The sequence below is a fragment of the Micropterus salmoides genome, unplaced genomic scaffold, assembly GCF_014851395.1.
Source record: "Micropterus salmoides isolate LMB-PRFRI ecotype aquatic unplaced genomic scaffold, ASM1485139v1 Ms_hic_scaffold_2, whole genome shotgun sequence".
In the NCBI taxonomy this organism is placed as follows: domain Eukaryota; kingdom Metazoa; phylum Chordata; class Actinopteri; order Centrarchiformes; family Centrarchidae; genus Micropterus; species Micropterus salmoides.
In genome coordinates, this window is record NW_024041150.1 from 45,250,806 (window position 1) to 45,275,761 (window position 24,956).

The window sequence follows — 24,956 nt, forward strand, 5'->3', positions numbered from 1 at the left end:
AAATCCAGAGGTCTTCACACTAGTGACTTGAAACCAGAGCGATGACCCTTCAAAGAGAACACGGTACGCATTCAGCCTTTCCTCCACAACTAAAGAAATAGCAAAAATCGACACTTTGTATTTTCATTCCTGCGTGTTTTCAATTAACAGTTTTTGACTTGATCGACAATGAGCTTCATTCAACCGAATATCAACTTGAAGGTAAGAGGGCCTTCTATGTACTAGAGTGAAATAGAAATGTTCTAAATTTTAAAGTGTACTATCCTGATGTGTATTTTGTATATTGTTTTACAGATTTGTACTCAGGCGAGGAAATAGGTTCTACAAGGGAGAATGGCACTCCATCAGCGCAGGTTGTAGATCTCACAGGAGAAGTCGGTAAGTAAGGTTACCTTAACTTTTAATCAGTGTGTAGGTTTTATTTATTTATTTACAAACTTTTACGCAGATGTGGTAACAGTACTCTTTTCTTTCATTACACCCACAGATGGTGCGAGCGATTGTGAACGGTACTTTATGCAGGGTCTCTCCCCTACCAATTACGAGGAGAACGGTCCGGTTCCGGAATCGGATCAGCCCTCGGCTTCGGTACCGCAAGTGTACATAACACCGGGTTCCCCGGAACACGTTGAGCCGGATGTCCCGGAATCACCGTCGATGATGTAGAGCGCTCCAGTCAGGCCGCAGATGGGAGGTCACGTAACGGATCACCGGTAGAAGCGCGGGGACTGACAGCGGAGGAAATCATTCATCCGGACCCAGCAGAACCGTGTACGCCGCTGAATCAGACTGAGCCTATACCGAACAACGGACCTCGGAAAAGGGAACACCGTAGAAGGCTCATTTCAACCAGCAGTAGTAGGAGCAGTAAGTAAATTGTTATAACGCTCTAAAACCATTAACCTAGAAAATATGCAGTCATAAAAAAAGTATAGCCTATATACACAGTTTCCCGTGATACCATGTTGCTGATTATTAGGCTATACAATTAATGAGTTAAAAGTATTCCACACTATTTTCTCAAATACAACAGCATGTCAAATGTTCTATGCACCAAGTAGTCTTATGAGTTATTCAACCTGAGTCTAAAAGCTATTTTGCTTCTTTTTCATAAAGTAGGCTATTACTGTGGTGTTTGTTTGTTTGTTTTGCACTTCTACAGTGTTTTGGTACTGATGTCTGACATTCAGGGTATTTAGTTACAAGATAATGTAAGAATTAAAAAAAATATAGTTTGCTTGTTTGCTAAAAAGTATTAATGTAGTGATTTGTAGGGGTGATGCCTGACACAAGATTTCTATCAATTTTGCAATGTACTTGTTTCTTCAATATAAATTTTATAGGATTGCACTTTATTTATTGACTGCATTACAGAAACGTCCATTGTTGGCTGGCATGTAATGACACGGAGTTCCCTCTTAGTTCCTTCTTAGCTAGCATGGAGCGACACTCCAGCATGGAGGAATTAAAGAATGGGGTATTTCTATTGAGAGAATATTGTAATCTAAACTATATATTAATTTTTAGTTACACTTACAAAATAAGGACAATTCTTATGTAGCAAAAAAAACAAAACTACAAGTGTTAACAGCGTCCAAATAATTCTAAATGTAGTCTTTCATTAACATATAGACTATGTCCCTCATTCTAAACTAAAGCCTTACTCATAACTAAGTGACTAGTCACACTAACAGGCCTCCTCTTTCTCTTTAGTAAAAAAAAGCTAGAATTATAAAAAAATATAGTTTACAACTTCATCAACTGGAAACTTCAAGAGCTAAAGTTTGATCCTTCTACTGAGAACCAGCTGCCTTTTGCTAATTAGGCTTTATTAGACTATTACAGAGGTCATGAAATCCAGAACCCTTCCCTTGGGGATGAAGTATTCAAATGCTAGTTAACTACTTTGTTGACATAACAGGACAGTAGTTTTCTGTTGAAAATAAAACAGAAGGTTATAATAAATCTCCTACAGGTAAAAGAATAGAAATAAGCTTCTTTATTTTGGCTCAACCGTGATCTGTGCTAATAACACTTATTGCACGTTCCAAAGCTCAACAGGAACCAGCAGCTTCAACAACAAAAGTCTGTAACAATATCTATCATATGGCTTTTTATTTTTATGTAATGCCCAGATTTACCACGGGGTTCTTGACTAGCCAGAACAGGATGTTCAGCAGTCTTACACTGTTTCATTGCAGGTCTTGCATTCAACCATTTTTCTAGTGTCCCCTTCCATAGCATTTTTCAGAGACACTACAAAAGAGGAAAACAGATTGCCATCGATAACCCAAACTCTAGGGTTAACTCGTAATTTTCATTACATTTGTTATGTAGTAAATCTACAACTGCAAAGCAATTTAGTGATCCCTACCATGTAGTGATCAAATGCCAATGCTCTCTCTCTCTTCCCCATATTTAAAATGTGTAAAACTAATACCGCAAAACTCATCAGGATCAATCTTCTATGTGTAAGTTAACATGTTGCAAATTTTACCCTTGCTACTAAGAGTTAGTACAGGACACGCAACATTAGTCCTCATTTTCCGAGCTGCTTTCTGAGCTGCTTTTGTCAAGCTTTGTGAGACGTGAAAACATTTATTTCAGCCCCACAATGTTTCTACATCACTGAAAAGAGCATGTGAAAATCTAGTTTTGGGGAGAAGTCTGTTTTTGCTTGTGATAAGCTAGCCCAAATCGCACCATCAAAACTTCTAGTTTCACATTTTAAAAAATCCTGCCCCCGCCTTCATACTATTTACTTGTTTTGTGAAGTACATGCAGGAAGGATTGAATTACAATCAGCAGTGGTTTTACATGTCAACATTAGGTTATTGCAGAACAACAAAGAAGCCCCCTGCTGTGAAGAAGCATTTTGAGTAACAGAATTACATATCATGACAAATACATTAGTATGTACCACCGGTTGTTGTGGCACTAAAAAACTGAGTTGATGGCTCACTATGACTCTGAACTGATAGTAAAACACATACTTTTGTATTTGTATTGTGTATTTACCATGGGGTTCATGCCCTTCCCTTCTCATGTTCGCCTGTTTGTCCCTCTCGTCTGTGTTCTTGTTACACGGTGCAAAAGAAAAAATCTTATCCATTCTAACCAAGACAATACATATGTATAAATATTTACAACTTTACTACAAGTGTTATGTCAGTTACAGGATATTATAAATCTAAAACTTCAAAGCAATGTTAATTACATTTTCATTAGCTTCAGAGTTTTCTACAGCAACTGGCTAGGAGGTGTATCAAGTCATCTGGAAAGGGACATCATGAAAGTGATGGCAATTTTTAGTGAAGTTATATGTTATGGGCACTTATCTGACCAAATACCAGTCTAAAGTGAAAAGGGCAAATGCTTGAGTGACAAAAACAATGCAAAGCAGGATAGCAAGAGTCAGAGAGACCAAACTGACATAGGTTTATATGGGGACAAGCAGCTGTACTGTCCAACAAAATACTAATGATGACACTAATTTTAAATTTAAATTTTGGTGATGTTGACACTGACTTGCATTAAAATAGCTTTAAAAGCGGCTTGCTAGTTAAACATTTCTATTGGGGCATACCTGTAGAGATGTGCCTTCCAGAGCGGTTCTAATACATGTGGGTGGAAAATAAAAACATGTATTAAGAATATATTTAACATAATAATTTAATAGAAATACGGTAGCTTTGCTTAGCCTACATGCAATGAATCAATGGCCTGACCTCTCCATCCCTGCAGAATGTACAGGCTAGTATACCACCATATAGTTGATCATGTGTTATACGCTAATTCCAACATTTCTTTTCTTGATTCCCATGTGGAGAGACAAAACTTTTTAAATGACGTGTACATTTTGACTGGTTTTCCACAAATGTAGCAGTAGGTTATATTACTTACTAAAGAGGATGTCTTTAAAGACTGTATGCACTGATCGTCACCAGTTTCAGCACTATCCTTAACAGACGTGTCTTCAGTATTTCCATTAAGAGCTTTAGCCCAAACTCCTGGTACTTGTACTTGCTTCATTTCCCTACAAGTGTTTTCACTCTGTGTTGTGTTGACTGCAGTCTTAGGGTTGACATTTTAATATTAAGTTCTTCTGAGGGTTGCAAATATTTTGAACGTCCTGCTGTGCTTTCCCATGAACTAGTCTGATTGACTGTAAGAATCAGGTACATATTCCTCCTCTGATAAATTCTATTCACTTGGACTTGTTTTTTTTAAAAAAAAGCTTAAAAAGGTCTTAGTGAGAACATAACTTTGAGAATAATTCTGCAATGACACTTACGAGCCTACCTAACTATTAACATGTTTAAGCTTAAATACAGATTTTTGCTGTTGAAAGTAAATAACAAAACTCATTGTATCACGCATAATCTATACTGATAATCATTTAGATGCTTAATTTGGTTGTTTTATTTGAAGCATGTGCAATTCATCGGTTGGGTTGATTTTTTCACTTCACTTTAATTGAGGTGCAAATTGATGTTTATGTGTCTCTTTGTTATTTATCAAGAAAATATATTGGTGAACCAAAGATTTAAAAAAGTTAAATTAAAACACTTAACTACCACCTTCACTGAAATAGCATTCTAACAGAAGATAAAAGACTATTACTTATTATGTTTAAAGTTAAGCATTCATGAATGCAACATTTATTTATTAAAATACTCACCTTTACATCTCACACCACGCCACATAAGAGGGGAAAAGGGTTCACTTCATCTGGCACATTTTCCAAGGCTGGTCCTGCTGAGGAGCCCTCCTCAAGTTGACCGTTGTGCTGACAACAGTATTGATTATGAAATTACATTTTCATTAGCAAATTACACTTCTAATTTGGTGAAGAACTTAGAGCTACTCTAGTGCACATGAATTTTGGACCCAACATGGATGGCACCAAAATGCACACCAAAGACAGTGTGGACCAAACAGTATCTAGACAAATATTTAACACTTTCAGCAGTCTATTCAACTATCTTAAGTCTTGCAGGTTGCAATCCAACAAGTTTGCAGCAACCATTTTCTTCACAAACAATCTGAAATACTTTAAACACATACATCCATATAAAAAGTCAAATTGGCTTCCATGTAAAAGCTATACAGTCTCCCATTTTAGAATCTTATGTTTGTACCTCTTGCAAAGTTTTAGTACAATTTTCTTGATAAATAACAAAGAGACACATAAACATCAATTTGCACCTCAATTAAAGTGAAGTGAAAAAATCAACCCAACCGATGAATTGCACATGCTTCAAAAAAACAACCAAATTAAGCATCTAAATGATTATCAGTATAGATTATGCGTGATACAATGAGTTTTGTTATTTACTTTCAACAGCAAAAATCTGTATTTAAGCTTAAACATGTTAATAGTTAGGTAGGCTCGTAAGTGTCATTGCGGAATTATTCTCAAAGTTATGTTCTCACTAAGACCTTTTTAAGCTTTTTTTTTTTAAAAAAAACAAGTCCAAGTGAATAGAATTTATCAGAGGAGGAATATGTACCTGATTCTTACAGTCAATCAGATTAGTTCATGGGAAAGCACAGCAGGACGTTCAAAATATTTGCAACCCTCAGAAGAACTTAATATTAAAATGTCCCCTAAGACTGCAGTCAACACAACACAGAGTGAAAACACTTGTAGGGAAATGAAGCAAGTACAAGTACCAGGAGTTTGGGCTAAAGCTCTTAATGGAAATACTGAAGACACGTCTGTTAAGGATAGTGCTGAAACTGGTGACGATCAGTGCATACAGTCTTTAAAGACATCCTCTTTAGTAAGTAATATAACCTACTGCTACATTTGTGGAAAACCAGTCAAAATGTACACGTCATTTAAAAAGTTTTGTCTCTCCACATGGGAATCAAGAAAAGAAATGTTGGAATTAGCGTATAACACATGATCAACTATATGGTGGTATACTAGCCTGTACATTCTGCAGGGATGGAGAGGGTCAGGCCATTGATTCATTGCATGTAGGCTAAGCAAAGCTACCGTATTTCTATTAAATTATTATGTTAAATATATTCTTAATACATGTTTTTATTTTCCACCCACATGTATTAGAACCGCTCTGGAAGGCACATCTCTACAGGTATGCCCCAATAGAAATGTTTAACTAGCAAGCCGCTTTTAAAGCTATTTTAATGCAAGTCAGTGTCAACATCACCAAAATTTAAATTTAAAATTAGTGTCATCATTAGTATTTTGTTGGACAGTACAGCTGCTTGTCCCCATATAAACCTATGTCAGTTTGGTCTCTCTGACTCTTGCTATCCTGCTTTGTTTTTTCGTCACTCAAGCATTTGCCCTTTTCACTTTAGACTGGTATTTGGTCAGATAAGTGCCCATAACATATAACTTCACTAAAAATTGCCATCACTTTCATGATGTCCCTTTCCAGATGACTTGATACACCTCCTAGCCAGTTGCTGTAGAAAACTCTGAAGCTAATGAAAATGTAATTAACATTGCTTTGAAGTTTTAGATTTATAATATCCTGTAACTGACATAACACTTGTAGTAAAGTTGTAAATATTTATACATATGTATTGTCTTGGTTAGAATGGATAAGATTTTTTCTTTTGCACCGTGTAACAAGAACACAGACGAGAGGGACAAACAGGCGAACATGAGAAGGGAAGGGCATGAACCCCATGGTAAATACACAATACAAATACAAAAGTATGTGTTTTACTATCAGTTCAGAGTCATAGTGAGCCATCAACTCAGTTTTTAGTGCCACAACAACCGGTGGTACATACTAATGTATTTGTCATGATATGTAATTCTGTTACTCAAAATGCTTCTTCACAGCAGGGGGCTTCTTTGTTGTTCTGCAATAACCTAATGTTGACATGTAAAACCACTGCTGATTGTAATTCAATCCTTCCTGCATGTACTTCACAAAACAAGTAAATAGTATGAAGGCGGGGGCAGGATTTTTTAAAAATGTGAAACTAGAAGTTTTGATGGTGCGATTTGGGCTAGCTTATCACAAGCAAAAACAGACTTCTCCCCAAAACTAGATTTTCACATGCTCTTTTCAGTGATGTAGAAACATTGTGGGGCTGAAATAAATGTTTTCACGTCTCACAAAGCTTGACAAAAGCAGCTCAGAAAGCAGCTCGGAAAATGAGGACTAATGTTGCGTGTCCTGTACTAACTCTTAGTAGCAAGGGTAAAATTTGCAACATGTTAACTTACACATAGAAGATTGATCCTGATGAGTTTTGCGGTATTAGTTTTACACATTTTAAATATGGGGAAGAGAGAGAGAGAGCATTGGCATTTGATCACTACATGGTAGGGATCACTAAATTGCTTTGCAGTTGTAGATTTACTACATAACAAATGTAATGAAAATTACGAGTTAACCCTAGAGTTTGGGTTATCGATGGCAATCTGTTTTCCTCTTTTGTAGTGTCTCTGAAAAATGCTATGGAAGGGGACACTAGAAAAATGGTTGAATGCAAGACCTGCAATGAAACAGTGTAAGACTGCTGAACATCCTGTTCTGGCTAGTCAAGAACCCCGTGGTAAATCTGGGCATTACATAAAAATAAAAAGCCATATGATAGATATTGTTACAGACTTTTGTTGTTGAAGCTGCTGGTTCCTGTTGAGCTTTGGAACGTGCAATAAGTGTTATTAGCACAGATCACGGTTGAGCCAAAATAAAGAAGCTTATTTCTATTCTTTTACCTGTAGGAGATTTATTATAACCTTCTGTTTTATTTTCAACAGAAAACTACTGTCCTGTTATGTCAACAAAGTAGTTAACTAGCATTTGAATACTTCATCCCCAAGGGAAGGGTTCTGGATTTCATGACCTCTGTAATAGTCTAATAAAGCCTAATTAGCAAAAGGCAGCTGGTTCTCAGTAGAAGGATCAAACTTTAGCTCTTGAAGTTTCCAGTTGATGAAGTTGTAAACTATATATTTTTTTATAATTCTAGCTTTTTTTTTACTAAAGAGAAAGAGGAGGCCTGTTAGTGTGACTAGTCACTTAGTTATGAGTAAGGCTTTAGTTTAGAATGAGGGACATAGTCTATATGTTAATGAAAGACTACATTTAGAATTATTTGGACGCTGTTAACACTTGTAGTTTTGTTTTTTTTGCTACATAAGAATTGTCCTTATTTTGTAAGTGTAACTAAAAATTAAATATATAGTTTAGATTACAATATTCTCTCAATAGAAATACCCCATTCTTTTATTCATCCATGCTGGAGTGTCGCTCCATGCTAGCTAAGAAGGAACTAAGAGGGAACTCCGTGTCATTACATGCCAGCCAACAATGGACGTTTCTGTAATGCAGTCAATAAATAAAGTGCAATCCTATAAAATTTATATTGAAGAAACAAGTACATTGCAAAATTGATAGAAATCTTGTGTCAGGCATCACCCCTACAAATCACTACATTAATACTTTTTAGCAAACAAGCAAACTATATTTTTTTAATTCTTACATTATCTTGTAACTAAATACCCTGAATGTCAGACATCAGTACCAAAACACTGTAGAAGTGCAAAACAAACAAACAAACACCACAGTAATAGCCTACTTTATGAAAAAGAAGCAAAATAGCTTTTAGACTCAGGTTGAATAACTCATAAGACTACTTGGTGCATAGAACATTTGACATGGTGTTGTATTTGAGAAAATAGTGTGGAATACTTTTAACTCATTAATTGTATAGCCTAATAATCAGCAACATGGTATCACGGGAAACTGTGTATATAGGCTATACTTTTTTTATGACTGCATATTTTCTAGGTTAATGGTTTTAGAGCGTTATAACAATTTACTTACTGCTCCTACTACTGCTGGTTGAAATGAGCCTTCTACGGTGTTCCCTTTTCCGAGGTCCGTTGTTCGGTATAGGCTCAGTCTGATTCAGCGGCGTACACGGTTCTGCTGGGTCCGGATGAATGATTTCCTCCGCTGTCAGTCCCCGCGCTTCTACCGGTGATCCGTTACGTGACCTCCCATCTGCGGCCTGACTGGAGCGCTCTACATCATCGACGGGTGATTCCGGGGACGCATCCGGCTCATCGTGTTCCGGGGACCCCGGTGTTATGTACGCTTGCGGTACCGAAGCCGAGGGCTGATCCGATTCCGGAACCGGACCGTTCTCCTCGTAATTGGTAGGGGAGAGACCCTGCATAAAGTACCGTTCACAATCGCTCGCACCATCTGTGGGTGTAATGAAAGAAAAGAGTACTGTTACCACATCTGCGTAAAAGTTTGTAAATAAATAAATAAACCTACACACTGATTAAAAGTTAAGGTAACCTTACTTACCGACTTCTCCTGTGAGATCTACAACCTGCGCTGATGGAGTGCCATTCTCCCTTGTAGAACCTATTTCCTCGCCTGAGTACAAATCTGTAAAACAATATACAAAATACACATCAGGATAGTACACTTTAAAATTTAGAACATTTCTATTTCACTCTAGTACATAGAAGGCCCTCTTACCTTCAAGTTGATATTCGGTTGAATGAAGCTCATTGTCGATCAAGTCAAAAACTGTTAATTGAAAACACGCAGGAATGAAAATACAAAGTGTCGATTTTTGCTATTTCTTTAGTTGTGGAGGAAAGGCTGAATGCGTACCGTGTTCTCTTTGATGGTTCATCGCTCTGGTTTCAAGTCACTAGTGTGAAGACCTCTGGATTTCTGGTAGGGTACTTATAGAAGTAAGAAAACAAAAAAACACACGAGTGCTGCTCTGCATGTGGGAGATAACTGATGAGGGGTTGGGGCCGTTACTTCTGGTACAACCAGATTATTATTTAGTTCCAAACTCTTGTCTCCGGCTGATAAAAATAGCTTCCTGTTTCAAAAACGAACTCACGAACTCTGTCTGATAAAACCAGACCGTTTTTTTAACATCCGGAGTCTGGGTTATAGATAACCAAAGTTAATAACTGGTCTACAAGATTACCTGAGGATGGCAGCTAAACACACAACACGCCTCATTGAGAAAACAGAGGGAGGTGTTCCAGGACTCCCCAACACGACTCATTGAGAAAACAGAGGGAGGTGCGGGGGGTGGAGCACATTCCTCAATTCACCCCACAGCCTATGCTACACCAGAAAGAGAGAGGACAGAGAAGAGGAGACACAGACTCTAGAAGGATTAAAGTTTTAAGACTCACAAGTTTAAGACTAGGCTACAGCTTTGGAGTGATAATGATGGCAAGTTTGTAAGACAAAGCAATAGCAAAGTAATTTGGAACACTCTCTTATTTTGCTGCATGCTGTTGAAGGTAATTTGTAATGCTGTTTAATTTTTACTCACCGTTATACCATTTTACTGCTTTACTGTCATTATTTCAATTTATTCTTCACTTGTTTACTGATGGTAAGTTTGTCACACAAAGCTTTAGCAAAGATTTTGAAGGTAATTAAAAAATGCTGTTTAATTTTAACTCACTGTTATACTATTTTACTGTAATTATTTCATCTTATTCTTTAGTTCTTAAATGATGGTAAGTTTGTCACACAAAGCTTTAGCAAAGATTTTACAAAGTTTAATTTTGGAACTCACTCTTATTTTGCTGCATGCTGTTGAAGGTAATTTTTACTCACCGTTATACCATTTTACTGCTTTGCTGTCATTATTTCAATTTATTCTTCACTTGTTTAATAATAAAGACTGACTTGATTCCAAAGAAACCTCCTACTGATCCTTTGCTGGCCCCGGAGATTCCTCCTTTTACTTATAACTCACTGCTATGCTTTTTTAATGATAAATTTATTGTCACAAACACCTCCTAGTTAATTCATTCAAGTTGTATTACTTAATAAAGTCTTTAAATCAATGAAAAACACACAATGGAAGGATGTATGCAACCCTCTTATCAGTTACATACAGACATATTTCCGGTTGGGGCGGGACCGGATGCACCCCCTCTTATCAGTTACATACAGACATATTTCCGGCTGGGGTGGGACAGGATGAACCCCCTCTTATCAGTTACATACAGACATATTTCCGGCTGGGGTGGGACCGGATGCCCCCCCTCTTATCAGTTACATACAGACATCCGGTGGGGTGGGGGGACCGGAAATAGCTGTCAAAAATGAGTTTGATGGAATGTATTGGATACTTCTCTCTTCCATGCTGTTTAGAGTCTGCGGCTGCAGTTTACTTTGTTTCTTCTCAGTTATCTGCACTGAAGAGAGGTCTCGGTTATCCACAGCCAAACCAGAACACGTCTAATTTTCCATCCGACAGCTTTGTGAAACCCACAGAACCACAGGAGACAAACAAGAACGAGAACAAAGTTTATTGATCCTGCAGAGAAACAAGTTGCAAAAAACATTAATAAAATATGAATAACAGTAAAGTTAGTTATTAAATTATCCACAAAACAACTTAAAGTTATCAATAGATTCTGTTTAATATAATTATATGAATGAAATTATAATGAAACATGTTGGTTCTGAAACACTTACAGGGCTTTAAACCTTCAGTATGTAAAATTTCTGAGGATCTATTGACAGAAATATAATAGAATTTCCATAACTATGTTTTCAGGGGTGTATAAAGACCTTACATAATAAACCGCTATGTTTTTATTACCTTAGAATGAAACATTTCTATCTACCTACACCGCAGGTCCTCTTACATGTAAGTCACCATGTTGCACCGCCATGTTTCTACAGTCGCCCAAAACAGACAAACTGCTCTACAGTGTGTTTCGTCTCTATGCTGAAGAAGAAGAAGAAGTAAGTTGGATTAACAGTAGTCGTCGTCTGGTTTATTAGAAGTAAGAAGAGAAGAGAAATTTGGACAAATAGACGACCACACATAATATTTAACACAAGCCAACAGAGCGTTTCGACCACCGAAGCTTCTCCTGTGAGCTTGGAAAGAGAGGGGTGAGCGCTGACTGATGGTGCGTTCATGTGGTGTCGGCATAATCGGGAAAAAAAGTAAAACATATGAATTCATGCTTCATCAGGTCTTCTCACAAGATGCCAAGCAAACTACTTGCAAACAAATGCTTGTTTTCTAAATGGAGTTCAGCTCGATCAGGGCTGTGCTAACTTGTTTTATAGTAAAGCACAACGATAGCTGGAATGTAGTTGGGCTGTCCCCGACTAAGGATTTACAGGTCTTGTCCACAGTTTTGCTTGCATGCCGTGATTCCGGCAACTGCATGCATGTCGCGGTATAGCTATCTATTTCAAGTAGCCGGCCATAAGTGGAATTCTGCCATAAGAATTAATAGAAAAGGGGACATCTGAGGAGCACTTGAATACACAGTTACCAGTTGCAATTCACAACAATCGCCACCTTTAAAATAAGTATTTTAACAATTTATTTTATCTTTTGTTCATCACTGATATTTCAGTGAAAAACACAAATGTTTGAATCATTCACTAAATCTGACCTGTTTGTCTCTTTGTAGCTTTAACAGTGAAACATAATAAGTGGATGTGCTGAGGTGTGAGGGGCTCTGGGGACCAGTTCCAGGCCAGCTGGACATCAGTGGTTGGACTGGTGTGAAGGTGTGAAGGTCTACCTCAGTGAAGAGTAGACGACCTCTGGCTCTGCTGGAAACTCTGAACACACAAACACAAACTGTTCAAACAACATGAGAAACTGTTGGAGACAAAGAAACTCCATCACCAGACAACAACTCTGCTTCACTCAGTTCTCAGGAACTAACAAGAGTTTCAAACTAGTGATTCACTGAATCAGGTCGCACCAGTAAAAATTTCTTTGTTTTGTTGTTCACTGAAGACATTTGGGTTTAAGATCAAAAGAGGAGAATGAAACAAGAGTTCAGAATTTCAGCTTTTGTTTCCTGGTATTCACATCTAGATGTGTTAAACAACTCAGGACATACCACCCTTTGTATTAGACCACAGCATTCTTAGGTGAGCAAAAGTAACAGAACAAATAATCTTAAAGTAAATAACATTTAATATTTGGTGGCATAACCCTTTCTTGCAATAACTGCCTCAAGACTGCGACCCATCAACAAACTGTTGCATTCTTCATTTGTGATGCTACTCCAGGCTTTTACCGCAGCTTCTTTCAGTTCTTGTTTGTTTCGGGGTGTTTCTCCCTTCAGTCTCCTCTTAAGGAGGTGAAATGCAGCTCTATTGGGTTAAGGTCAGCTGATTGACTTGGCCAGTCTAAAACCTTCCACTTTTCCCCCTGATGAAGTCCTTTGTTTTGTTGGCAGTGTGCTTTGGCTCATTGTCCTGCTGCATGATAAACTTCCTCCCCTTTAGTTTCAATGCATTTCTCCGTAATTTGTCAGACAAAATGTTTCTGTCCACTTCTGAATTCATTCTGCTGCGACCATCATCAGTTACATCATCAATAAATGTTAATGAGTCTGTTCCAGAAGCAGCCATGCACGCCCACGCCATGACATTACCTCCACCATGCTTCACAGATGAGCTTGTATGCTTCGGATCATAAGCAGTTCCTTCCTTTCTTTCTCCACACTTTGGCCTTTCCATCACTTTGCTAGAGATTAATCTTGGTCTCATCAGTCCATAAGATTGTGTTGCAGAACTTTTGCGGCTCATCTCTGTACTTCTTTGCAAACTTCGATCTGGCCTTCTGATTCTTCCTGCTGATGAGTGGTTTGCATCTTGTGGCCTCTATATTTCTGCTCTCTGAGTCTTCTTCCAACAGTGGATTGTGATACCTTCACCCAGGCACGTGCACACATAGCCATCAAAAGGGACTTCAGCACCTGCCTTTTTTCTTCTTCAAGAGAAAGTGCCCTTTTATCTGGATTACTTTTTACTTTGGAGTTACTGATGCCCTCTCTCTCTCTCTCTCTCTCTCTCTCTCCCCCTGCATCTCACTGAGACAACCAGAGTGCAGCTCACAGACAGACAGCTTCTCTCCCAGCAGTGTTTTTCTTGGCTTGTGTGGAGGTGAGTGGTGATGAACAAAAGACTAAACTACCAGTGCCTCCAGTTTACCACTAATTAAACAAAAGACAATATAGGCCAATGTCTTAGGTTAAGTTTAGCTAAGGCAAAAAAAAAAAAAAGGCCATACAACCTAATGTACTGATGGAGACACTAGAGGTGAACACAGAAACATTTGTGTCTAATAACGTCATCACAATCGCCACTATTGATATGCAAATTGAAGGTAAATGGGATAAAGAAAATAACTAAAGCATATCACCACAGAACATCCCCAGTTAATGACTTACATCAACAGTATTAACTACAATAAAATGGTTAAGGATGCGAGAACACACTATTTTTCTGAACTCATTACTACACATAAACACAATCCCAGGTTTCTGTTTAAGACTGTGGATCAGCTGGTAAACCCAACCCCTCCTTGTGCCTCAGCCGGAAGTAATGATGACTGTGAATTGTTTTTATCTTATTTTACCAATAAGGTGGTGTCAATCAGAGCCTCTATTACCCCCGCAGCATCTTACTCAGAGGTTCCTCACCAGCAACAAGAGAGTTTTAACCAGTTTTATCCCAGATCTCTGACGTAATTGCTGATGTAATCTGCACTCTGCGCATGCGTTGGCGTCTGTAGCCACCTGTCGGAAGCTCCGTCTTGAACCGAACTCCAGTTTTAATCCACTTTTTTCGTTACATTTTTTATATCCTTTTATTTAACTTAACTTTATTTAAGTTTTACGTGGGTTAAGGATTTTAGTCATCCGACATGGATTTTAAGATAGATGACCGTAAAAACGCGATCAACGCTACTGATCGCAACAAAGCTCCAGCGGCTATGCTAGCCGAGATAACTCTGCCCCATGAGGACTGCTCACTCCTTAAGAAAGCGAACAAGAAGATTGCTGACCTTATGGAAGACATCCGACGACTTTCAGAGAAACTCAAAGAGAAAGATTCCCTGCTGACTGGCTTTATGGATGTGGCTTCAGTACAAGCCAAACAGATTGTTTCTCTTAGCGCAACCGCTAACATCCAGGACACCGTGTTTTGGGACCCTTCTAGCCTTCCCAGGCTTTCATCCTGCTCGACTCCAAAGCATCAGTCAACCTGGGCTGAAGTGGTGGTCCGTGGCTGCAAGAGAGGCTCGGATGGGGCTGCCTCTCCTCCGGACATCGGCCTCTCCAACCGCTATGCAGCCTTGTCTAACGACACTCCGGTCCATCCAGCGGATTCACCTGCGGCTTCGAGTCTCCCTGATACGGATCTCTTTCGGCGCACAGTGCCTGCCGACACTGTTGCATCTCCGCCACCGGCTACATCTCCTGCACTGGGCCGCCGGTCTGCCGCCGGACTTGATCGGCGGCCGTCATCCCGGTCAAAAACCTCCGCTTCCCGACGTAGGATCCTGAAGGAGGCTGTGCTCAGACGCTCCGGAGGCCGTCTCCACCCTGCACCGTCAGGTAGCCCTTCTCTCAGGTCTGTTACTGCTGCTCCAACACAACACTCGGCAGCTCACACACTCCATCCTCAGTCCGCACGCAGTGTTGAAGCAGATTCTGCTCAGTCCTGCTCTGGATCCCAACAACCAGCATCTCCTCGTCCTCTTTTCTCCCCAACCACACTAATAATTGGTGACTCCATAACCAGAAACCTCCGTTTCTTTAACGCTACCACTCGCTGCTTCCCCGGTGCCACCACGGCTGACATTTTAAAAAAACTCCAGGACCTGATGCCGTCACTCCCATCCTCCATCACAAGAGTGATAGTCCATGTCGGAACAAATGACACAGCTCTTCGGCAGTCTGAGCTGACAAAATTAGATTTTAACCGTCTTCTTAACTTTTTAAAGCAGTGTGGAAAGTCCGTTTTTATCTCTGGTCCCATTCCCACAGTTGGTCGCGGTGCTGGCCGCTTCAGTAGACTCCTTGGCCTCCACGACTGGCTCCAGTCCGCCTGCAGGGCTCATCGTGTGTTTTATGTGGATAATTTTAATATTTTCTGGCAAAGAATGTCTCTTTTTAAGACAGACGGACTTCACCCAAACAAACGGGGCTCAGAAATGTTAGCTGCGCACATACAGCATGTGGTGCGGTCCACACATGACTTACGTGAATGACTCATCATTCATGCAGCACACCTGGACACACCACCACTCACAACAGATCTCTGCCTCACTGCCACAAACAACTGTCTCCACCTGCTGGCATGTAAAGCCGTCTGCTCCCAGCGCTGTTCCACAGACTTCTATTCCTGTCATCATCACGCATAGACCAGTAAACCGAAATGTGCACATCCCACACAGAAATATTAGTAATCTCTTAAGGATTAGGACAACTGCACCAGCACCCAGAACAAACTCATTTAAAATGGCTCTCTTCAATGTGAGATCACTTTCAAGTAAGACTTTTATCTTAAATGATTTTATCTTGTCTGCAAATCTAGATTTTATGTTTTTAACTAAATCCTGGTTGCAAATGAATGACTATAGCCAGCTAGCTGAACTGTGTCTGCCTCAATATGATTGCTTTAGTCAACCGAGGGTCAGTGGTCGTGGTGGTGGGCTAGTGAGCGTGTATAGGAAAAATTTTAAATGTCATCAAGTACGCTGTGATGAATTTAGCTCCTTTGAAGTTCTCACTCTTAAAGTTGGAGGGCTGCAACCTATCATATTTGTTATAATTTATCGCCCCCCAAAACCGCCTGGAGGATTTTTATCAGAACTTCCTGAATTTTTATCTACTCTGGTTTTAAATTATGACAGAATTGTTCTTTGTGGCGATTTTAATATTCATGTTGATGACCCCAACAATGTTAATGCAACTAACTTTTTAAATATGGCCACTTCTTTTAACTTCAAACAACATGTCAAAGGGCAAACACATAACCGTGGTCATACACTGGACTTGGTTTTTACCCTGGGTGTCAGCATTTCCTCTGTGGAATTAGTGGACATGACCATATCTGACCACAGATGTATTGTTTTTAGCTGCGATTCGTTACTCATACCGCCTCACCAAGCTCCGTGTGTTGTCGCATCTTTAATGAACAAAGTGTTTCAAAGTTTTGCGCATTCTTTCAGAGCCAAAGCCAACACCTGTCTGATTCCAACACCAACAATCTGGTCAATCACTTCAATCATATCTGCTTGTCGTCACTAAATATTACTGCTCCTCTAAAGGTAAGGCCTACGTCTAAAGCTAGTAAGCAACCCTGGATAAATGACAGCATTCGCAGCCTAAAAAGGGAATGCAGGAAAGCAGAGCGCAGATGGAAAAAATCCAGTCTCCAAGTCCATTACCTCAGTCTGAAGGATTTATTAATTAACTACAATAACATGGTTAAGGATGCGAGAACACACTATTTTTCTGAACTCATTACTGCACATAAACACAATCCCAGGTTTCTGTTTAAGACTGTGGATCAGCTGGTAAACCCAACCCCTCCTTGTGCCTCAGCTGGAGGTAATGATGACTATTACCCCGTGGCCTCTTACTCAGAGGTTCCTCACCAGCAACAACAGAGTTTTAACCAGTTTTATCCCATCGACTTGTCTGAGCTTTTAAAAACAGTATCACAAATGAGAGTGTCCTCCAGCCCACTTGATGTAATACCTACAAAATTTTTACTAAAAGTAATAGATTCTGTTGGGCCCCATTTGATCTCTGTTTTCAACAGCTCCCTATCTACTGGTTGTGTCCCTGATTATTTTAAAACGGCTTGCGTGAACCCACTTTTAAAGAAACCTGGTTTAGATCCCTCCCTCCCACATAATTTTAGACCAATTTCAAAACTGCCTTTTATTGCAAAGATTCTAGAAAGAATTGTGTCCAAACAGCTGCTTGCTCTACTGGAAAATAACAAAATATTTGAAAAGTTTCAGTCTGGTTTTAGGAAGTACCACAGCACTGAGACTGCCCTGCTTAAAGTCACCAATGACCTTTTAATGTCTGCTGATGAAGGTATGTGCTCAGTCCTTGTACTCCTGGACCTTAGCGCTGCTTTTGACACCATTGGTCACAACATCATGTTAGACAGACTGAGGCACTGGGTGGGGATCTCTGGTACTGCCCTAGAATGGTTTTCATCCTACCTGTCAAATAGGAAGTTTTGCGTGTCTGTAAACAACTATGTCTCCTCGTTCTGTCCAGTTAAATATGGTGTGCCTCAGGGGTCGGTCTTAGGACCCATTTTGTTTTCCTTGTATCTGCTTCCCCTCGGACATATCATCCATAAACATGGCATTTCTTTTCATATTTATGCTGATGACACACAAATATACTTGCCCGTCAGATCCACAGACCCTGGAATGCTGAGTTCACTTAACAACTGCCTTTGTGAAGTTAAAAAATGGATGTCAATAATTTCCTCCAGCTGAACTCAGACAAAACAGAAATCCTGGTCATCGGGTCTCAGCAGATGGTAAATCAAATACTGCCATCTGCTGGTTCCCTAGTAAATCACATTAAGCCTGTGGCAAAGAACCTTGGTGTTTGGTTTGATAGTAATTTAAATTTCGAGCAGCACACCACAAAGCTTGTTCAATCATGTTTTTATCAACTTAGAAATATAGCTAAAATTCGATCTATGTTAACTTTTAAGGACACCGAGACCATTTTACACGCCTTCATCTCATCACGCCTGGATTATTGCAACAGCTTCTTCACCTGTTTAACCCAAAAATCTATTGATCGACTCCAGACTGTCCAGAACTCAGCTGCCAGGCTTTTAACCAGAACAAAGAAATATGACCACATTACTCCTATTTTAGCTTCGTTACACTGGCTCCCAGTATGTTTTAGAATTGAATTTAAAATTCTATTGATCACTTTTAAAGCTCTTCATGGCCTCTCGCCTTGTTATATTTCTGACCTTTTAGTCCCATACGCACCAGCACGTACCTTGAGATCCTCGGGCTGTCTGTTCCAGAGTCTCGACTGAAAACTAAAGGGGACAGAGCGTTTGCTGTCAGGGCCCCGAGGCTCTGGAACAGCCTGCCCGAGGAAATCAGGTCGGCTCAGTCAGTGAACTCTTTTAAGTCCCTTCTTAAAACATACTTTTATAGGAGAGCCTTTCCCGATCTTATTTGACTTTATTTTATCCCTTTTTATTGTATTTCACCAATTTTATATTAAACTTTCATGCTCTTATCTTGTTTTTTTTTGTATTATTCTTTACACTTGTTAAAGCACTTTGTAACTTGTTTTTGAAAAGTGCTCTACAAATAAGGATTATTATTATTATTATTATCCTCTGAGATGTGCTGTGTAAATATGCAGATTAGCTTGTTTTGGTTAATATAGAATAAATCTACAGATGCAAATAGATCGAGGTTATTAGCAACAATAATAAAGTATTTGATCAATACATTAATGTATTCAGGCAATTCAGTATTCTGTTGCTTGGCTGTGTGAAGCTGAAGGTTATCTTTACTCATTTGGCATCTTGCTTGTGAAACAAAAAGTAAAAGTATTTAAATAACATTTATTTTAATTATGCCTGCAGCCCAATGCCACAGTTTAGTGTGAAGATTTATGTGAAGTGTTATGTATTCCAATAACACCAAAAGAATTGAAACGATTTATTGCCTTGTGAAAAATAAACAAATTATTAATGAAACTAAGTCATATACAGTGGGTACGGAAAGTATTCAGACCCCTTTAAATTTTTCACTCTTTGTTTCATTGCAGCCATTTTCCAAAAATCAAAAAAGTTCATTTTATTTCTCAGTAATGTACACTCAGCACCCCATCTTGACAGAAAAAAACAGAAATGTAGAAATTTTTGCACATTTATTAAAAAAGAAAAACTGAAATATCACATGGTCATAAGTATTCAGACCCTTTGCTCAGTATTTAGTAGAAGCACCCTTTTGATCTAATACAGCCATGAGTCGTTTTGGGAAAGATGCAACAAGTTTTTCACATCTGGATTTGGGTATCCTCTGCCATTCCTCCTTGCAGATCCTCTCCAGTTCTGTCAGGTTGGATGGTAAACGTTGGTGGACAGCCATTTTCAGGTCTCTCCAGAGATGCTCAATTGGGTTTAAGTCAGGGCTCTGGCTGGGCCATTCAAGAACAGCCACGGAGTTGTTGTGAAGCCACTCCTTCGTTATTTTAGCGGTGTGCTTAGGGTCATTGTCTTGTTGGAAGGTAAACCTTCGGCCCAGTCTGAGGTCCAGAGCACTCTGGAAAAGGTTTTCGTCCAGGATATCCCTGTACTTGGCCGCATTCATCTTTCCCTCGATTGCAACCAGTCGTCCTGTCCCTGCAGCTGAAAAACACCCCCACAGCATGATGCTGCCACCACCATGCTTCACTGTTGAGACTGTATTGGACAGGTGATGAGCAGTGCCTGGTTTTCTCCACACATACCGCTTAGAATTAAGGCCAAAAAGTTCTATCTTGGTCTCATCAGACCAGAGGATCTTATTTATCACCATCTTGGAGTCCTTCAGGTGTTTTTTAGCAAACTCCATGCGGGCTTTCATGTGTCTTGCACTGAGGAGAGGCTTCCGTCGGGCCGCTCTGCCATAAAGCCCCGACTGGTGGATTGCTGCAGTGATGGTTGACTTACTACAACTTTCTCCCATCTCCCGACTGCATCTCTGGAGCTCAGCCACAGTGACCTTTGGGTTCTTCTTTACCTCTCTCACCAAGGCTCTTCTCCCCCGATAGCTCAGTTTGGTAAGGTTGGACTTGGTTGAAGCTACTGGAAGACGTTTCGTCCCTTATCCAAAGAACTTCTTCAGTTCTGACTGACTGGCAGGGACAACGACCCTACTGAGGTTAAATAGCTGAGTTTCCCTGCCAGTCAGTCAGAACTGAAGAAGTCCTTTGGATAAGGGACGAAACGTCTTCCAGTAGCTTCAACCAAGTCCAGTTGCCCTTGATTTTAACCCTCGTTGGATTACTGAGAAATAAAATGAACTTTTTTGATTTTTGGAAAATGGCTGCAATGAAACAAAGAGTGAAAAATTTAAAGGGGTCTGAATACTTTCCGTACCCACTGTATATACACACTTGAAACCAGTAGCATAGAAAACATGCACATTGTGGCATAGTTTGCTTTCTGTTGCCTGCTCCTGTGATAAACCTAGTGAATACCAAAGAAGACCGTGGTCTCTGTGTGAACTGATTGTTTTGTAGAAAAGAAAAAAATGTTGTTGAGTAAATATATTTGTCTTGTTTTACAAAATGCCCTTTTTTTCCATTTGAGCCCCTGCCCACCAAAATGTCTGTGCACGTCCCTGCCTTCGCCCTGCACTGTGGAGGTCGTTGCTGATGTCACCTCCTGATGTTTTGGGGTTTTCTTCACAGCTGTCAAGATATTTCTGTCATCATCTACTGTTGTTTTCCTCGGCCGACCTGTTCGACATCTGTTGCTCAGTCCACCAGTAGTTTCTTTCTTTTTCAGGACAAATTGTTGTGCTTGCTCTGCCCAATGTTTGTCCAGTGGCTCTGGTCGATTGTCCTTTTTTCTCAGCTTGACAGTGGCTTGCTTTTCTCCCATAGACAGCTCTCTGGTCTTCATGTTGGTTTATCCTCTTTATCAGGAAATGCAGTCTTTATAGGTTTGAACCAAGGATGAAAACTTAGACTAGTCATGCAGAGCTATTTAATATTTGCACAATCAACCTTAAAGGCAACACCTGGGCAACAAGAAACATCTGTCAGTCACATGCTCCAATAGTTTTGTTCACTTGAGAAATGGGTGGGTTGGGTGGTCTGTCCTGAGTTGTTTAACACATCTAATTTGCCTTACCGTTTCAATACTTTTTGAGGGGACTGTAGAAAGTAAAAAATTAAAGGTTGATGTTACATACTGTTTTATTTTGACACTTCTATAAGAGACAAATATGACATTGACTGAGAAGACTTTAATTAAAATGCATTTAAAACCTTGTTAAGTATAATGTCAATAACAGATAGGTGAGTTATTTTAACATTTTCCGGTGTCTTACCTTGACTGTAAGCTGGTAACGACCATAAACTGGTAACAACACAGTCACGAGTTCCAACTTCTACCATTCAGCACCGGGGGTGCAGAAGCTACTTCTGTTAACGCATAGTAGCATATAGCATTAGCTCCTTAGCCTGAGCTAACTTGGTCACGTTGAGCCATCGATCAATACCCCTGTGGTGGTGAATGACCAACAGGTGTGTTCACTGTTGCTTTACCTGGTCCATGCTTTTAAAATATCCACTGTGTCCGTGTCTTTTAGATGTGTGTAACATTCAATCTGAGCAGCAGAAAATTGGACATTTGATAATGAGCATGAAGCTCCGTGTGGAGTCAGGACGTGGTCACATGGTTCGTACTACACTGCTGCTTGTTGCTTGTTAGATGTGTTTGCAAAACTTCTGAAGCCGTTTATATTGAGCTTGATTAATTGAGAGACCTGAAGCCTGTTACCAGGGTGTTGTCGCTCAGCTCATCTCCATCTAGGTCTGTGTGTCGTCAAATGGAGCCGTTAGTAGAAAAAGCAGTTGAAAACAGAGCGTTCAACAACTTTTAAATACTTTATACTTTTTGAAGTTTTGGCCATGTTTAACATGAACATCCAACAATGTAGATAAGTCATAAAATATGGAAAAGCATAATAGGTTGCCTTTAAAGATCAAATTCAGGAGGGCACGACTAGGTCCATAACTTGATGATTTAGTAATTCACAGGTTCAACAAACAGGTGCGGATCAGGGCCTCGGTCCCACCACACGGGTCACTGTTGGCAGACAGGCGCCGTCCTCAAAGTATCCTTTTTTATCTCCTGGACGACTTTGTGAGGAATGTGGGTGATAAATTCCTTTTACCTACATCTCTTTAAAGGTATAGTTCAACATTTTGGGATATACTCTCTCTCTGGAAGATGAGAAGCTGGATCTGGAGTCCGGTTGTGGTTAGCTTAGCTTAGCATAAAGACTGGAGGGAGATGAAAATTGCCTGGTTCTTTCCCTCAAGCATGAATTATTATTTATTCCTTAAAGATTATTTTTATTACTCAAAATTGGGCTAAAATACAAATCCATTGACATTTTAATAATTTCTGTTTTTATTTTTAAATCATTTAACTGTCCACATATGTGGACGCCACGCAACAGAGGAGTAAAATGCCACCTGACACCTGATGTGGAATATTGTGTTTTTTATGTAATGTCATGTTATGTATTTATGATCAATGGTTGAAAAATAAAAATAAAACACATATTTTAGGAATAAAAAGAGGAAAAACTCTCACAGTGGTATTTAATTCAATTCAATTCAATTTTATTTATATAGCACCAAATCACAACAACAGTTATCTCACAGCGCTTTTCATAAAAGAGCAGGTCTAGACCGTACTCTATGATGTTATTTACAGAAGCCCAACAGTTTATATTTATAACTGTAGTTATGTATGTGGAAACCCAGTAGCATATTTTATCCTAACTTCATGCTGAATCATCTCAGAGTTAACATATTAACAAACAACAAACCAACAAGCAGATTACATAGTTCTAGTTAAAACTGATTTTTTTACAGTATGTCAGTATAATAGGTGCCATTTAATGTTGCAATATGCACGTTTGCATTGTTATTTATGTTTATATTTGTTAAATGTCTGTTTTATTATAATAGTACAATTAATCACATCTTTGAAAAAGTAGAATAGATAAACTAGCAGGTTACAGAAATCAAACTTAATGCAATCTGACTCCACTGTTGCATGACATCCAAATACGTGGCCAGTTGGTTTTGGTGTATAAAAATTTATTTTTTTCCTCTAATTTTGAATTTAAAAAACTGTTAATAATACTTAACTGTACACACTAATATTTTAACTGAGCTCCTTGATTAAAAGTTTTTTCACAGATATGCCTGAGTCATTTAGCACATGGCCATCACACTTGGCCATCTTGGATTGATGATGTCATCAAGCAATAAATATTTGGAAACCAAGAGAGTTACCATGGTTACAGTGTTGCTATCAATCAACTGACACTGTCCTCCAATGACTTGGAGAACGTAACCATGATATATTAACCCAAAATGGAGTTAAAATAACTGTCCATAAATGTGGACACGATGTGTGAAAGGGTTAATAAATAAAGAGCAGCTGTACCTCTCGTCCTTTGTGGTCTCACGGCTATTTGTCCATAACTGACGTCTCCTGTTCCTCTCACTGCTGAGTAGACTGCAGCTGGATCACTCTCTGGAAAATAAAACACACACACATTATGTTACTGCAAATACTATAACTGATACCAGTGGTGTTAGTACATTTACTGCTGTACTACTAGTATTGCAACACATATAATAATACATGTAGACCAGTAATAACCTAATAAGTTTTATTAAATAGCAGCAGTGATGTGAAAGCTGAAAGAACAAACATAACTGGAAAGTATTTGACTAGAAAAGGAAGTTGGACGACCACAAAGCTGCTCACTTCTATTAATGCAAGTTCACACATTTCAGCAGAAGTCAGAATATAGACACGTCACCATCAGCTAAAACAGATCACCCTATAGTGAAAAACCACCAGCATCAGACCAGAGTTCACTGAAACCAACAGGAGGAAGTTTCTGTAGTTTAATGTGCAGAATGGAAAAAGTATCTTCGTTCTGCTGAGTCCATCTTCTCTTTATTAAAAATCACTTAAACACTTAATGTAGTAATTATTTACATTAAAACAAACATAAATAATAATGTCTGAGTAAAACACAACAGTAAAACATTTTCCACATGTTTAGTGGTGCTAATTAGCAGAGTTTCAGGAGCGGGACCACACATCAAGCACGTCATCGCCAGCATTTCCATAAATACCCACACATCCTAAGTCCTCCCCTTCGCCCTCGTATCCTGCATCCCTCCCTCCCACCCCTTTCTCTGTCCTGCCTCCTGATCTCCTTCCTCCTCTCCATAGGTTTATAGGGGGTCCGTCGTACCCCGGTGCTACGGCGGATTTCCCTATCTTAGCTTCCCCACAACGCTTTCTAATGTCTATTCAGCTACTGCAAGCTTCATACATCTTCTGTTCATTACTCAATAA

At 39.3% G+C, this 24,956-nt stretch overlaps 1 protein-coding gene and 1 long non-coding RNA gene across 3 annotated transcripts in view; both read right to left on the bottom strand.

The window, feature by feature from the left end:
* The window catches only part of LOC119911718 (titin-like), a 305,379-nt gene that overhangs the window by 195,310 nt on the left and 85,113 nt on the right, over positions 1-24,956 (bottom strand). The window lies entirely within an intron of this gene.
* The window catches only part of LOC119911721, a 62,092-nt gene continuing 48,536 nt past the window's right edge, over positions 11,401-24,956 (bottom strand). The window contains exons 3-4 of the long non-coding RNA XR_005446006.1: positions 24,027-24,116; positions 11,401-12,593 (exon numbers count right to left, since the gene is read on the bottom strand). This is a non-coding gene — a long non-coding RNA (uncharacterized LOC119911721). The remainder of the gene's footprint in view (positions 12,594-24,026; positions 24,117-24,956) is intronic.